Here is a 16,516-nt window from a genome sequence, read left to right as displayed (position 1 = left end):
TCCATTTGTGGATAGTTAGAACAATGGTATCATAGTGACAGAAGACATTTCAGAAAAGTTGGTGATAGTGGTTTTCACCTCATCTCTCTCTTTTGGGATCATGACTTGAGGGACACTTTCATACAGCCCAAAAACAAAATTCTTGCTCTACTACATAATCTAGGGTTTCTTGATGAGTAGGTCATTATCTTTAAGTTTCCTAGGATAAGTTGCAATTTTAATTTATGATCTCTTAGATATTGTATTGATTTCAAAGAACTTCCATTCATGCACTTAGCCATTAGATGGTAATAGATTTGTTTTCTTCCATTTAATAAATCTTTCCTATGTATAGATGAATTTGTGTATAGATGCAGATAAGAATGTGTGTTGTTGCAGGAGATTCTGCATTGTAGGGAGACCTCATCTCATTTGCCTCATTCAAGCCTTATCCACCAATGTCGCCAAAATCCACTAAAATCTCTATCCAAATTCTTGTTTTATAAGTGAAAATCGCCATTTCCATTGAGAAAATACAACCATCTTGAAGCACTTGATTGAGATATGGATAGTGTTCACCCCCTCCATGCTTTATTCTCCCATTCTCTACCTATCCCAAGCTTCATTCCACCTTCTAAACCACTTCCTAAGATTTCGGCCTGTTCATGTAGTAAAAGAGGGGATCCTGTAGGAGAACTAGGACATGTTGTAGTTTTCTTGTAGGAAATCTTGTAGCAACTTGTTTTGAGCCCGAATTTAACAAAATCATCACTGAAGATGGGATTAGGACTCTACTTGAACTCCATACCATTAAGCCCATTCTAACCCTCTTCCTCCATACTTGTCTCCCTTGCCAAAGAACAAATGAAGATTAGCATTTACATTCATAAAACGAAAAGATAAAGAAAAAGAGTTATTTTATTTCTTAATTAGCACATGCATGCAGCAGTTGATATTCCCTAGATTAGATTCCAAGCTCAGTAGTTTGAATCATCACATGTGATAAATAGGGTTAAGAAAGGTTTCTTTTGCAAGAAAAATGTGTCAATGAATAGATAGAGGATTTAATGTTACTTTACAAGCATCTTCCAATTCAGTCTGTCATTCTTTAAAATAGGCATCATTTCTTTTCTTTCGTTTAGGATAATTTTCCCTTCTCCAATTGGTAGTCAAACTTCTTCTATTCAATAGAAGACTGGTTTGAGAAACCCTAGTGGTCTATCGCCTCAGTTGAATAGTGACAAGAGTATAACATTACATCTATTTGTGTATACAACACTGTCACCTCCAAGTTTGTACGAGCCCCGGGTTGATAAAGTAAAGTTGGTAGCCCCAGGAGTTACAGCATTCTTGCTACAATATTGGTGCTCATCAAATATTAGTGTTCTAAGAAACACTAAGCTTCCAGGAAAGCCTGCGAAAGTCCCCGAAATCCATTATAATTTATAAATCTAATAACTGTAGAAATCAAGATTGTATCTGAGACCAAATGAGTCTTTGGTGGAATTTTGCATCCAAGTTGGTTGTGCTTTAAGGCTAGTGGATGCATCTGGGAGTCCGGGTAATCAGTTGGTTTTCACCTATGCATTTTTGACAAAGTGTCATATTTGTAATGACCCAAATAACTTGTGTAGAAACAAGTGAAAAGGAAATACCTAAGGTGGAGCCTTCTTGTGAATTCAAAGGCTTGGATGTGGATGTATTTGCAAGCCATATTTTGCATGAAATTTGGAGAGGGAATTGTTTCGAGATTATTGGCCTTAGGTCAGATTGTTTCACAAATGGAGGATGTATCCAAGGTTTGGGACATCTAGCAATGACGGAAAGGCACAAAGTCATATAGCCTCATATGTGGGCTAGGGCAATATTTCGAGATTTGCGTAGCATTATCTGGGGTGGGCCCTGCATAGTGAAGTAGAGTGTATGGGCTAGATATGTTAGTTTGTGGAAGTATCTGAACATTTAGGGAAAATGGCTTCGAAAGAGCATGAGAAATCCTATATGGTGGGCTATGTTTGGATGCAATTGTGAGGTGTGGAAATTCGAGTCTTAAAATCTAAGGAATTTGCATAAGTGCAAATTTTGTGCATGCTTGAATAACACTTAGAGCCACACATTAAGGAAGTTGATGATTTGCATGAAGTTGCGGCTGATGGGAGCCGCGAGCTTGGGTGAGGTGGAAAGCACCATGAATGCTCTATTGTGTTGGGTTGTGTTATATTCTTTCCACATAGTTAACAGCGGGTTTGAAGGGCACCCATAACCCCACTTTATGGGGTTCGGGGCAGTGCCTTAGAAAATTTTGGTTTTGGACCCTATGTTAGTTTGGGTGGACCCACCTATGGTTTTGTGCATGATTTTCGCACATTTTTTTTGGACGCAATGGTTTTCGGTCCATGGTATTGGATGCTTAGGCATGTATAAATATGTATTGTAACATTGAAAGGAACATAATGAAAAATCAAGCTGGAGATGAGACGGAAAAATATGGAGAGCCAAAATGGTGATGCCTTGTCTGTAAGAGGGTGGACACAGAACAGAAACAAAAATAAGTCATCGAGTGGGAGATCTAAATCTAAAGGCAGATTTAAATCTCCAAGAAAACCTGTAAAGGTGGTGCATTGGAAATGTGGAAAGGAAGGGCACTACAAAAGGGACTGTAAATATAAAGCTCCTGACAAAGGAAAGGGATCTGATGAGGCTCCTTCTACAGAGGCAAAAACCACCTCAGATGAAGGTGGGGATGTGTACTTGGCTTCTTCAAGTACACATGTAGATCATGAGGCATGGTTGATTGAATCAGGTGCATCCTTTCACTTCACTCCCCATAGAGAGTGGTTCTGCGAGTATGAGAAATATGATGGTGGTGATGTCTTCTTGGGGGATGACAGGAAGGCTAGAATCGTTGGTTGCGGAAAAGTAAAGTTGAAGCTGCAAGGTGGAAGGATTAGAATGCTTCCAGGTGTTCTACATATTCTTGCATTAGCCAGAAGTCTGATTTATGTTAACAAGCTGGATGACGTAGGTGTAAAAACAATGTTCAAGAAGGATACCTGCAAGATGGTTCGGGAAGCACTGGTATTGATGCGGGGAGTTCGGATTGGAACTCTGTACAAGCTACAAGGTAGCACTATTATTGATGGGTGCAATAGTTCTGTGGTTCTTGAAAGTGGAGCAGAAAATCTAGTGGTTTCTAAAGAGAAGACCACATTGTGGCATCAAAGGCTTGGACATATTAGAGAAAAGGGCCTTCGGATACTTCAGGGTAAAGGTATGCTAGAAGGTATGAGTAATAGCTCTCTGGATTTTGATTTCTGTGAAAATTGTGTATATGGGAAGTAGAATCGAGTGAGCTTCCCCTCTGGTAGTAAGAGGGCGAAACAGATATTAGAACTTGTGCACAGTGATGTGTTTGGACCTGTGAAGGTTCCATCACTGGGTAAGTTTGTGTACTATGTATCATTTATAGATGACTTCTCAAGGAATACATGGATATATTTCCTTAAGAATAAATTTGAAGTCTTTGACAGGTTTAAATAATTTAAGGCTCTGGTGGAAAACCAGATAGAGAAGAAGATAAAGGTGCTGAGGACAGATAACGGTGGAGAGTTTTGCAGTAAGGAATTTGAAGAATTCTGTAAGAAGTGTGGTATAGCATGGCAGAATACTACTCCATATACACCTCAGCAAAATGGAGCTACAGAAAGAATGAATAAGACGTTTATGGAAAGGGCAAGAAGCATGCTTAGTGGTGCTGGGTTAGGACAGGACTTTTGGGCAGAGGTGGTGGATACTGCATGTTACCTAGTCAATAGGTCACCTTCATCAGTGTTGGAGGATAAGACTCCACAAAAGGTATGGACTAGTAAGAAACCCTCTCTTTCACATCTGAGGGTATTTGGATGTGATGCATATGTACATGTTCCAAAGGAGAAATGAACCAAGTTGGATAGTAAATCTGAAAAGTGCATCTTTATTGGGTATAAGGATGGTTTAAATGGTTATAAGCTTTGGAACCCAGTCACACGGAAGGTTGTGTACAGCCGAGATGTGGTGTTCAGAGAGGTGAAATATGTTATTAAACACGAAGTCCAATGAAAGGAACCTGAGAAGATAGAGTTTGAGCTAAAGGAGGAAGAATCAGACTCTATAGCAGAGGAGGAATCAGAAGATGAAGAGCCACAAACTCTGGCTGTGAGAAGATCAGTTCGAGAAAGAAGGCAGCCTGAAAGGTATAGTCCATCTACTTTCAGTTCAAATTTTGCTTTATCTATTACTAAGGATGATCCCAGAACTGTGAAGGAAGCAGTAGATTCAGAGGATGGAAAACTCTGGAAAGAGGCCATGGTTGATGAAATGGCATCTTTGCACAAAAATGAGGCTTGGGATCTGGTGGAGTTGCTAGCTGGAAGGAAACACATTGGCAGCAAATGGGTGTTCAAAAAGAAGACAAATACAAAAGGAAAAGTGGAGAAATACAAAGCTCGGTTGGTAGCAAAAGGTTATTCCCAGGTGCTGGGAATTGATTTTGGTGATATTTTTTTTCCTGTTGCTAAAGTAACTTCTATTAGATTACTTTTATCTGTTTTTGTTGTGTTTGATTTTGGGGTAGCATAGTTGGATGTGAAGACAACATTTCTTCACGGGGATCTAGAAGAGGAAATCTACATGAAGCAACTTGAAGGCTTTGTAGCGAAGGGTAAGAAAGAACTGGTATGCAAGTTAAAGAAGTCTTTGTATGGGTTAAAACAGCCACCAAGGATGTGGTATCAGAAATTTGATACATTTATAAGGGGACTTGGCTTCACTAGAAGCAATGCAGATCACTGTGTGTATTTTAAATTAATTGGTGACCGTTTTATTTATCTGGTCTTGTATGTGGATGATATGTTGCTAGTTGGAAATGACAAAGAAATTATCCAGGATTTGAAGACCCAATTGTCCTCCAAATTCGACATGAAAGATCTTGGTGCTGCAAACTATATTTTGGGCATGGAAATTAAAAGAGATCGGGCAAAGAGGAAGCTCTGGTTAAACCAAAGGAAGTATGTTGAAACAATACTGCAGAGGTTTACTATGAAGGATAGTAAACTGGTGAAGGTTCCTATTCCTGTAGGTGTGAGGTTATCTGCTGAACAATGTCCCAAGACACAAGAAGAGGAAGAGGACATGTCCCGTGTTCCATATGCAAGTGTAGTCGGTAGCCTGATGTATGCAATGGTTTGTACGAGATCAGACATTGCACATGCAGTGGGAGTATTGAGCAGGTTTATGTCAAAACCAAGAAAGGAGCATTGGATAGCAGTGAATCGAGTTTTTAGTTATTTGTGTGGCACTAGTGATTATGGTCTATGCTACCAAGGAAGACCAAGATTGGATAGAGTGTTGGATATTCGTGGCTTTTTTGATGCAGACTGGGCTGGAGATCTGGATCAAAGAATATCTACAAGTGAGTATGTGTTTAACCTATTTGGAGGTGCAATCAGTTGGATGAGTAAGAAACAATCTGTAGTGGCACTATCAACTACAAAGGCAGAATACATGGTAGCCACTCATGCAAGAAAGGAAGCAGTTTGGTTGCAGAGATCGTGTTCAAGTATGGGGTTAGTACAGGAAGATATAAGGATAGACTGTGATAGCCAAAGTGTAATTTTCTTGGCAAAGAACCCTCCATATCATTCAAAGACAAAGCACATAGATGTTCAGTATCACTTTGTGAGGGATATGATAGAAGACAAAAAGGTGTTGCTGGTAAAGGTGGACACTTTAAAGAATACTGTAGATGCATTGACAAAAGTTGTGAGCTCTGAGAAGTTCTCTTGGTGTAGATAGACAATGAGCATTTCAGGGCTGGGAAAATGACTAAGCTCTCTTGTGGCCCCCTGTGGAAAGAAAACAACAAGTGGGAGAATGTTGGGTTGTGTTATATTCTTTCCACGTAGTTAACAGGGGGTTTGAAGGGCACTCGTAACCCCACTTTATGGGGTTCGGGGCAGCGCCCCAGAAAATTTTGGTTTTGGACCCTATGTTAGGTTGGGTGGACCCACCTATGGTTTTGTGCATGATTTTGGCACATGTTTTTTGGACGCGATGGTTTTCAGTCCATGGTATTGGACGTGATGGTCTTCAATCCATGGTATTGGACGCGATGGTTTTCGTTCCATGGTATTGGATGCTTCAGCATGTATAAATAAGTATTGTAACATTGAAAGGAACATAATGAAAAATCAAGCTGGTAGTCCCGGTTTTGGAATCCAGGGGAAAATCTCTATGTATATGTGTTTTACGTGTTATGATCTCACATTGTTTATTTTCTATGTTTTAGAATTCGTATGCAGGTAATTTCTGTACAGGGTTAAAACCTACATGTTGAGACCATGTGGATTCCACGTAGGAATCACGAATAACGTGGTAGAACCACATGGGTTCCATGTGGCAGCATCTCACTCATGTGGAAAAAGAAAATTGGTTAATCTTTGAAAGGGCGTAACTTTCGATCAAGGATTCAGACTGAAATAAAATTTATATCGTCAAAAATCTCTCAATGGGATGAATACAATGGTGTTGTCCAAAGTTAATTCCATAAATTTTGGTGAAGAATGAATTTTGTAACCTCATCTTCGTAATGGGATCATGGAGGTCGAGTTAGTTAAAAGTAAAACATCCCATTAGCCTGGGAAGTCCAAGTGGGTGGGAGGGAGTGTTAATTAACTCTTAGAAAATGTAATCCTTAAGGATTATATAAAATTATATTATTCATTTGAAAATGCAAGGCAAAATTCAAATACTAAAAATCATGAGAAATCCAAGAGACCTGTTGGAAGATGAAACCAAGAGTCATAAAAATTGTATTTATGTGTATAATACGAAGGAATAATACATCTCACACTTATCATAAATATATATTTTATCCTCGTGAATCTGAGGTATAATAACTAAGTGTCATTTTTGGCATTCTTCCTTATACCCACAATACTTTGGTTTTCAACAACCAAATCTATCATATATACCTGTCATTGCTCTATTTAGTGTATAGAAACACCTCCCTAACATTCCCTATCTCTATTTATTCTATATTCACCAATTTCATTCTCATGTCTTAGCTTCACACTCATCTTATGTTTTACCTTAATTTAGAGATCATTCTTAGGTATCTGGAAAATCATGCACTCTCACTTATTGCCTCTCCATTCTGCATGCCCATTCTCTTGAAGATCAATGTACCCTGAGACATCTACATCCCCATGTTCATCAAGGATTTAATTTTCTAGCTAATGGTGTCATGATATTGATCTCATCTTGGCTTTTGGAAGGGATTGTATTTTCCAATGCCATTTTTTGGCATATATCACTTATTTTCCAAAGAGAAAAACACTTGCTTTCATTAATAAAATAATTTTATACATGGATTTTTCATCTAACTCTAACACTTTAACGTTACAGTTCCCATTCTATGTTCTATCATCTAATACATATTTTGAATTTTTATCTATCTTTTTAATCAAAAAGTACAAATATATAACAAAATAAAACTTCACAGTTTTCTATGTTCCCATATCTCTATGATATAATTCTTCTTAGCAATGAAACATAAACAAAATCGGAAGCATTTAGTTTAATTCTTCACTCAACTCGCTCAAACATGGCGTCTCTCTTGTAGTTATAGTGAATTTTTCTATTGTGGATATTGGTTTCCTTTCAATGGCATTTCCTATCATTGCTACTCGTGTAATTATGGTTTCATCTTTCATTGTGTTTGTTTCCTATAGGAGAATTGGTATGTTTTTAGCTTGGGTGCCACCAGCGTTGATCCATTATTGGTATCTATCATCTAGTTATCAAGGAATTTCTATTGATAAAGTAATCATTGCGGCCAACTTGAATGATGTAGAATTAAACAAGGAATAAATCTCTCCTTCCTTGCTATCCAAATCCCTTCTTGTTTAATCTTTAGATTAAGTTATTATTTCATGGAATCCATGAGAAAAATTTACGAGAAGAGGGCTATTGTCCAATTTTTGTTTGAGGGCTATTGTCCAATTTTTGTCCAATTTTTCAAGAATCCTAACTTTTATATTGCAATGGAGACACGAGGTGTCATTTCGTATCATGGTTTATTGCAACTATGGGAAATCAAAATTTTAAATACTTTTCCTTGATGGTACTACATATCTCTTTACAAGTGAATGGATGGGAAAAAACTTTGAAAATATAAATAGAGAATCCATAAACTTCTATTTCATTTTTAGGATTGCTTTGCATGGTATGGATGAATTATGTGAATCCTTGCTCTGAAGGTACATCAATTCTCAAATTTTTCTTCTCCTTCATGGGAATCATCCATCCTCATGGAACATTTTTAGAACCACCTATCCAAAGAACATCTTCTTGTCTTCAACTATTTTTTGATGACTCGTTTTCAGTTTCGAGAGGGTTCTAGGGATGTAAATGTCTAAGGTTTTCTTGGTAGACTAATTTTCAAATATAAAATGAGGTTACGAACCTTCATTGACTACCATGCGACAAAATTCTTCATATAATAATAATTGAATCTTGGGGTTTTCACTCAAGGTGCTTAATGTAATTGTTTTGGGACAATAAAGGTGATGCTCTAGTGGGAAATATATTTCTCATTGCTATGGCTACAAACCTAAGTGGGTTTAAACTTTTGAGGGATTGAAACTAGGTATATAAATTGTTTAGTAGAATTTTGCTAGAATACATTGGAGAAGAGTTTGTATTGAAAGGATTAAAAGCATTGGAAAATCTTGAACATCAATTCAATTCCAACATCAAGAACATTTGTAAATTGCAAATAATATTTTTGTAAGTTTACTAGTTAATTTGCATTGTAAAAGAGTACATTCTTGGTAGAAACTAACACCATTTATTTGTTGACATGGAATCGTTGTAAAATGGATTGAATTGATTAGTTATTAGAGTTACTAAATACCATAATATTTTCTATTTTTGATGATATGGTCAAAATATACAAGGCCACCTTTACCAATTTCCAACTTGTTTACAAGATGCACAAGATAAATCAAGTTTTTCCTATTAAAATTATAACTCCAATGAGATGATTCATAATAGAAGAGTCAACATTATGAACTAGTTCTTATTCAAAACAACTCTATTTTAGAGTTTGAGAAAGAATCCCATTAACATACAATGTTTGGCTAAATTGGTGATGCCACTTCAAGAGCACATTCAAATGAAGATGCACAAATTTCATAGTGTTGGGTTTTGTCAAAAAATCATATATGTTCCTACCCCAATTCCAAATTAGAATATCAAATGTGAACATGGCCATCAAGTTGACCACATGAAATATTAGTGTTTTGATCTTCATCCTTGTAGGCATTATCGAAAACATACTCATTATTTAGACATATGTTCTAGTCATAAGAACCCTATAAGAGCAAAGATTCACCTTTGATGAATCACTTCTTGGAAATGGTCATAAACAACTATGAATATATATTAGTTATACCATAGAATTCACTCTCGAGTATTTAAATATGTTGTAGTGGAGAGATTTCCATCTTCTCAATTTATTCTAATAGGTGGGAATTGATATTAAACTACTAGTTTTGAGCCTAAGCTACAACTAGTTGAGAGCCTAGAGCCAAAGCCATATTGAATTTAGGGCAGATATGGAATGAATTTCCTCATAACCCCAGAAGAATCCCATATGCCCCAACAGAAGCCCCAAGGAAGAATCCTAATTGGTTAAAGGAAATTATTAATTGGCTTATTTAATGTGGCATGATTCATCTAAGGCAAGAAAATGGAAATATATATTTAATATTAATTTGGGCAAGCATTCATTAAAAGGAAAATGTATTTGAAAAGAAATTTACATTTTGTTCTCCCTCTAAAATTAGAAAGTCGGCCTCTCCAAAAGTAAGACCCTACGTTGAGGCGATCCATCAATTAATATAAATAAGAATTAATGGAAGCACATTCAATATATTGATACTCACGTCTCTAAGTTTCTCGCATTTGTTTGGTGGTTCATTAATACCATGTGGCTCTATATAATCTTTGTGTCTTGAAATAAAAAGTTGTGTGGCTTGATTTACTTACTCTGTGATTCACTCATATTTATGGGCTCACATTTGCATTGGCACACATTCATATATGGCCTGTAGAGGCTCATACTAAATCAACACTAGATAGCATCATATATATATATATATATATATATATATATATATATATATATATATATATATCATATCATATATATATATATCATATCATATCATGTATTAAGGCCCACATATATTCTTTATATGGTGTCTCATATACTCTGTAATGGATATAAGGCTCACATAACAATTGGATATATGACTCGTTACAGCAATGGATCTAAGGCACGTATAATAGGCTCGTAATGGAACTGTGGTGGCTTTCTCTAACTCACATTCATCTCACTTTGTATTTTGGCTTGCTACATCACACTGCGTCACATTCACTTTTGCTATATTCTTTGATACAGTGGCATCACTATCATTTACACTGCACTCTATGGAAGCATGATACTTTGTGGTATGGCTCCCATCTATACAGTGGTATGCATAGTTTATATTGACTTGATCTATGATAATTGTAACTTGGATCTTATATAATTCTTGTATATTGTGGTAATATCATGTTGATTATCATATAAATAAGAAACAATATATATCACCATATCCTTAACATTATAACATCCTTTTTTCAATAGTGAGATTGATACTTGACTATGACAAGATCTATGACAATGATGAAGTGATGATGTATAACAATGCCTTGATGTCATATGATAATAGGGATGGGATATAAATATATGATAGAGTGACTTTAATTATCTTAGACTCTTACAGTGATAACAATATAATGATAGCAATGTCCTCAATGAATGACAAGGCAGTAACCTTATTGAATGACTTGACAACAACCTTGATATAACATGACAATGTTTTGTGGTAGTTGGATCAGTATTGATAATTCCTATATGACAGTTTTATGGAAATGATTACAGTGAACTCAGATCAATATGTCAGTGGCCATATATGGTAGGATGTATGGCATCATATGTGACAGAGATATACATAGCATGTAGGTTGGCATATGAGGATCATGATTGATCCCTGGTTGGCCCTAGGTTGCCTAATGTGATTGATAATGATGTCTCATGATATGTGCATTTTGTATCTCAGTTTAAAAATTGATGAATATCTAATAGAAGAAGAATTTGGTTGGGTTTTCCCCCTTGTCTAGTTTTTCCTTGGTCTTTGACCTAATTCTTGGTGTCTCTATTGTGTATTCTTTTATTTTTTTATTCCTTTTTGTTTCGCTGCATTGTTGATGTTAGTGTTCTCTCTACATAATTGTTAATGATATTATGATGTTGAGGGGTGAATGTTACTTGTAAATGATGAAAATGTTTGAAAAATCAATTATCTAAAGTAGAGAACAATCTAGCCCTAAAAATTAACAAGCCAGAGGCAGACTCATGTTTCATGAGAACCATTTGGTTTTTGGTCTTGTTTAAATCACCACTTAGTATAAGTCTTACTACTTCTACTGGAAAATAGTTTGTGGTCATCTTAAAATCACAATTACAATAGTTTGTGGTCATATTTAAACCATCATCAAAGAGCACTTCCATTCCAAAAAATACATCATCCTCTAGCAAAATTTAGAATCATTCTAAGAACTGCTTCGAGTTAAGTTCCATAGTTGGTGATCAACCTTAAACCACCACTATTAGAATACTTTGACTTCTGCTACTCCATTTGATTTGTGTCATCCTTAAACCATGATATTTAGAGGGCATCCAATGATTGGCTATTATCCATATTCATATTTCAACTCTCCCCTTGGACTTAGATACACCCCTTTGTATTAATGGGGGAATGTTGGAAATGTAATCCTTAGAGATTATGCAGAATTGTGTTATTCATTTGACAGGAAGAAAAAAAGCCACAAATGAATATAAATAGTCATGAGGAGTCCAAGAAACATTTTGGAAGAATAAAAAAAGGATCATAAATATTGTATTTATGTGTAATATGAATGAAAAATGCATCTCATGCTTCTCATAACTTTTTCTTCTAATCCTGTGAGTCTAACACTCCACAAAAGTAAACTACACCAAAATATGATCACCTAATGCCTTGTTGACTACAATTTCTATGTATTCCATTCACAAACATTTTGGCTCATTATTTATCATTCCTAACACCAATAATAGAATTTAATTTACCTTTTAAATTTTCCTAATTTACCATTAACAATAATTTATTCATTAATCATGCAAAAAATCCTTGGTGTTGAAATAAATAACAAATAGTTCATACACATACCATAGGTCCATCACATTGAACTTATGAACTATGATACCACTTTGTAACATACTCATTGTCCATGAACATGGGTGTTACAAGTTTAATTAATTTCCTTCATGTAAGTGGGGAAATCCCTTTATACTTCTCTCCTTGCAAACCTGATTAGTTGTCTTTTATAACAATGAAAATCTTCTTTCGAAATGTAGCAAGAAAAGGTGCATTTGACTTATTCTCGCCTAAAATCGATCAACGCCCCAATTACATACATGTTGCTACAAATTTATAATAAGCACAAGTGGATATAAGAATTAGTAGCATAAATTTGACCAAATGTGCATCATCAACATCACAAATATAAGGTTAAACCATTAAACAACAAATCATCACATAAATTTTCATATGGAACAAATATTTTTTTCATTGAATCTACACATGTTACTTTGAATAATTTACCCCACCCATAGGATCATAATGTGTATAGCCACCCAAATACAAAATATAGAAATAACTATTAATTCTTTAGGATTTCCAATAAGTACAAAATATGTAAAATTGGATCATTTTACCATCAGCCTTACCTTCTAAAATTTGCTAGCTTGGATTTTTCTATAAATTCAATTTCCAATGGTTGGTAGTACCAATTTGTTTGAATGTGAAACTTTAAGCAATAATAGATACAAACCAAAATAATAAACAAAGATGTTCTTTTGTGGACTAGTTTTTTATGATTGGTATATACTTCCAATGGGTTTCAAAGGAATTTTATATATCCCCTTCAATTTGTCAACTATGCACTTAAATTTTCCACTATTCTTCTTGAGACCATGCAAATTTCTACAGGGGCCCACCTATACTAATTTCACAAAATATTGAGAAATAAATAAGTAAAAATATTGTACATAGTACAGATAATCCTTGATGTTAATCACTTTAATAGTGCTCACTTTCTCTAAAAATGTCAAGGACCAAGCCAACTTCCAATCCCAATACCATACCATTGACCACATTCTTGCCCTTGCAGCCATCATAGAGGAGGTGAGACACTACTCTTCAAAAGAGTTTTTAATTGTTTTATCAACTTTTACTCAATTGTGAGGGAGACCCTACTCTAGAGACTCAATGGAAATGGTAGCTCAGAGACTCTCCTCATTTGTATTATGTGTCTACATGACTCCATACCAAGCTTCCATTTAACAACAAATGGTTTGTTAGATTTTAGCAACAGTTCCATCAAAATGGAGTAAAGTTTTCCTCTATCAACTACTTCTACTTTGTTCAATATATATAGATATATCTATATATATATATATATATATATATATATAGATATATATATATATATATATGAATGAGTTGGCATACTTTTTGTAGGAGCATATCCAACCTCAGGGTGCATGCCTCCTATTACCCACCCAAGTGGGTAAACCCTAAGAGAATTTTTTTCTCCCATCTATTCAACTTGCAAGTCAATAACCCTATGATGCTGATCCATAGATAGCTGGCCTTAAAGGCCTTCCATATATACTCTGATCAATACTTTATTTCATCTATCTTACTTATTAGATGAAGATGGGTAATCTATTATAAGGCACATTAACCATTTTTGTAATCAAGTGATTTCATTTAATGCTTAAAGGAATTCTATTATATATCTAATTAGATAATAAACCAATATGGATGTATTATTCTTTAAATGCTTCACCTTTTTCATTAACCTTCGTCCCTATTGGTGCCTAGATTTACCTTAGGCTGAGGAAGGTAGGATCCAGGGCCAACATCAAACCATGCTCAGCCTGGTAGCTAGCCCTACCAGGTCAGGAGAGGGCTCTCTCCAGTTCAATCTCAGCAAATTATGATCGATGAGGGCTTGAGATGACTGAAATATCTACTAATCTTAGGCTAGGTATAAGTACAAGAGAGTTTGATTTGATAAAATGGAGTTTTCTTGGCTCAGATGGAAAGGTAGATTTTGGGTGCAGGGATTGAGGCTCAGTCCTGCAGAGGTCTCAATGGGGCAAGGTAGGCAATCGTTTTAGCACTTAAAATTGAATGAGATGCAAGAAATAGATAGGGGAGGTGTTGAAGAGGGCAAGAGCAACCATGGATCCTCCCCAAACATCTGAAAACATCAAATAACTAAAGCAAACTTCAAGTAAAGCACTGCAATTTCAATGGATTCTATTTACACTCTTGTTTGTTTAGTTCAGAAGAAATAAGATAGATAATGGCATACAATCACATAAAAAAATTCACAATTACAAAGAGAAGCGCTGTACCAAGACAAATTGCCACATGAATCCCAAAGAGTGTTGCAAATCCTGGTCTCAATTCCTTAGCCAAAATGAAATTATGAGTGTACAAAGAAGCTCAATGCTTTCTCAAGAGTCCAACCATGCTAATGACTGAAAAACAACATAATATAGACAAACATAGCTCATCCTTGCCTCTAGGGGTCGATCTCACATGTTTATGAGCTGATCTAATTGATTTTAAACTAAGAACTAGAAACTAGGCAACATAATAGCAGGCCTCTAGAAACAAGGTAACCGATTCATTCAATTTCAAACAACCTTTAAACTGATGAATCTATCTCTACAATTAAAAATTTAACATATTTACATCATGATCCATCAATTTTCATCAAATTACATCACAAATTTTCCATTAGGAAAGTGAAAAAGTCAAACTAGGCAAAACAGGGCGAAAAACAGAGCAAAACATAATCAAACTGGCAATTTTTCCTCTATGTGTCGTGCCTAATTCTCTATGTGTCGCGCCTGTTTGGACCCACTTTTGGAGGCCTTCCTAGTGTCTAAATGAGCTCTAAGTGTGCTTTTTGGAAATTTCTGTCTGTCTACTTTCCAACCCAAGTGTAATTTTTCAATTTGGCCTCCATTTGCCCCTCCAAAAGTCCATTCTCCCAACACTGCTTCCTGTGTGTCAAAATAGGGGCAGTGAGGTCATTTTTTGAGTGTTTTTGACCTTTTTGAGGGCTCAAAACCTGCCCAAATTTCTTGGCCATAGGTAGGCAAGCATAATTTTTCATGCCAAATCCAAAAATGCTGAGTTTTTGTGATTTGGAGGCCCCTAGCAAAAGCGAGCGCCACGTGGCGCGGCGCATAGGGTAGAAAAACTTGTTTTTGTGCCAAAAAATTTCCAAAATGCAAAAATTGCTCCAAATTTTTTGAAATTTGGGTTGAGTCTTCTCTATCAAGAGCTATGCTGGGCCAAGGAAGCCTCGGCCAATATCTGAAGTCGATCATGCTCCTTTTTCCTCTTGGATGCCTTCTTTAATTTTGCTTTCAAATTCTTGATTCTCGTCTTGCAAACTTTGTTCCTTGCCATGTAATGAACAGCCATGTGTCTCAACAAGTTTTTCTCCTTGTTGGCCTTTTCTAGCTTCCTCTCCAAGTGGATATTGACTCTTTCAATCCATGACTCCCTATCGGCATTGATTTCTTGCTCCAATGAAGTGAACTCCACCCTCCTCCTTTGGGCAGCTTGGCGATTCTCCTGAATGTTTTGCAACTCCATAATCACCTACTGGTCCTCAAGTTGCTTATTCCTCTGCTCCAGGTACTGTATAGTCCATTGGGATCTATCCAAGTTGGTAGACAAGCCATCAATGTTCGCCTACTGCTTCTTAATGATTTCTCTAAGATTGGTGCTTTGCGGGCCCATATCAATATCATCACCCTCAATGAGAATGAAATCAATCTCCCGCTCACCTGATGGTCCTTCCTCCTATAGTGGCCTCTTGCCTCGGTCCTGAACCTGCTGTGCTGATGATGGAAGCGAGGCCCCTTCCACCCCGGGTGGAGATAACGCTCACTTTGTTGCTGCAAACAATCGTCTAGTGCCCTTCTTATAGGTGATGAACACTGGCACACTAGCGGTCTGTGTCTCATGGCCCTCATGTTGATAAGAAGGTCCACCTGTCTCATGACCAGCGTCTGAAGGTCCCTGTGAAGCTCTAAAAAACTCATGAGAGATGAAGTCCTCCCAAGTGATGCCCTATAAGCCACGCTGATGAATGACCACAATTTTGATGAGAGCAAAATGGTAAATACTGTTGAACTGTTGTTGAGGGGTCTTGTGCTGCATAAGGGTGGTCATCTTCTCTATGTTTCGACACATGAAGTAAGGTATGTTCATCATCCGTACCCGGGTAAAATGCATCAGCAGCCTGATATGATAAG

The sequence above is a fragment of the Pinus tabuliformis genome, chromosome 5_1 (assembly GCF_031772625.1).
Source record: "Pinus tabuliformis cultivar Carrire ecotype Pingquan chromosome 5_1, CPIR1, whole genome shotgun sequence".
Taxonomy (NCBI): Eukaryota; Viridiplantae; Streptophyta; class Pinopsida; order Pinales; family Pinaceae; genus Pinus; species Pinus tabuliformis.
This window is presented reverse-complemented; position numbering follows the sequence as displayed.